Source organism: Sturnus vulgaris, chromosome 5 (genome assembly GCF_052056855.1).
Source record: "Sturnus vulgaris isolate bStuVul1 chromosome 5, bStuVul1.hap1, whole genome shotgun sequence".
Classification (NCBI taxonomy): Eukaryota; Metazoa; Chordata; class Aves; order Passeriformes; family Sturnidae; genus Sturnus; species Sturnus vulgaris.
In genome coordinates this window covers 48,331,931-48,333,551 of record NC_142247.1, presented here as the reverse complement: position 1 = coordinate 48,333,551, position 1,621 = coordinate 48,331,931, and positions in this window count along the sequence as shown.

The following is a 1,621-nucleotide window of genomic DNA, read 5'->3' as shown; positions in this document are numbered from 1 at the left end:
AAAAAGCTACAGGCAACTCTAATCCACCAATGAGGACTACAGAAGGGAGAAGTTGCTCCACCCATCGTCCCAAGCCCAGTCAGAACATTGAGAAAATCAACAGCCTTCTGACATTCCAACAAAAAAAAAGACCTTTTTTAGGTGGCTGAACAGCTTGTTATTGTTTTAAGGTCCCTGTACTGATGATAAATAAATAATCATTGTTTTGTGAACAGTATCTTTTGTCTTCATGTTTCTTCCATCACAACCCTTGAATGTCACTAATTCATAAGGCATGGGCTGATCTCTGTACTGACTCATGTGCCCTGAATAACCATGGAGTTCAAAATCAAACTGAGAATTTTAGACTTTCTACTCTTGTGTTCTAGGGGAAAAAAATCCCATTTCTCCAACTCTTCTGTTATTAATGCTTTTTGTGGGGCAGGAAGCTCTGGAGATTTAGGACTGAACCCACTGGCTGGTTACATGCAGATCACTAGACAGACAAATGTATATTTGCTCTGTATCCCATGGGAAGATGTGATGGGTTGAATTGGGAAGAAGAAACTTAGAAGGTTTTTTTAAGGGAGTTTTTTTTGTGGGGGTTGGGATAACTTTAACAATTAATGAAAGAAAGTTAGTTTGCTTTGTGAATATACATTTTGAAGGATGTAATCTAGAACTGAGTATTTTTGTTTTTCTGGCGGCAGTGTAGGTAACTCTATGTGGGAGGGAGGCTCGGGAGGCCACGTGGGCTTTGTTTGTAATTAGGGGACTTGATGGTCGGGAGGAGGAGAGGTTTGTTGATAAGACTTTTGCGCCTTTTTTTTTTACAAGCTTGCGGCTTTGGGATGGGGGGCTTGGTTTTTGTTGTTGTCAGACGGGCTAGGCCTGCCTAGCCCCCACACAGTCCGGGGGGAAAATAAATTGTTTTTTCCCCCTCTTTGTTTGTGTAGTTAATAAATTTCTTTTTTTATACTCTCTTAAGTTTTAGGCCTGCCTTGCTTTTTTGCTCCTAGTTCCATCTCACAGCAGAAAAATAAGTTTATTTAAATTGGCAAATCAAAACGAAGACAGAAGAACATATCTAGGATTTTCCATGCCCCCAAGACTTGCTAGTCTGTGACAAACTGAGCTCTCCAGACTGGACTGAGATGCCTCTGTGACCCTGAGTTCTGGAAACCTGACAAATGCAGACTTGCAGAGGAGTTTGATGCGCAGGGTGAATTATTCCTGAAATTAATAACTGTATCTCGACTTCTATAACTTGAAACATCCATCAAGCAACAGAATCTTGAGACCTTTCAGGTAAATTTAACAACCAGTTCTGGAAGAAAATTTATAGTTAATGTGAAGATTTTGGGTTGGTAAATACAGCTCAGAATATCTTTTTTCAATTGTTTCAGAGAAACTAAGTAAATAAACAAAGAGGTCTAAAATGTTAATAAAATGAAAAATTGTCTTATTTTAAATGAAAAAACAAGATCTTATTTCATATTTTTGTGATCCACAAGGTCAAAGGATGGATAAAATGTGCCGTTTGGGAGCAATGGTTTTCTAACCTGTGAGATAAGATCTGCCCATAAAGAAAATTCAGTCCAAAGTGATAAGATGAAAACTGAGACGAAAACTGAGATAGGGA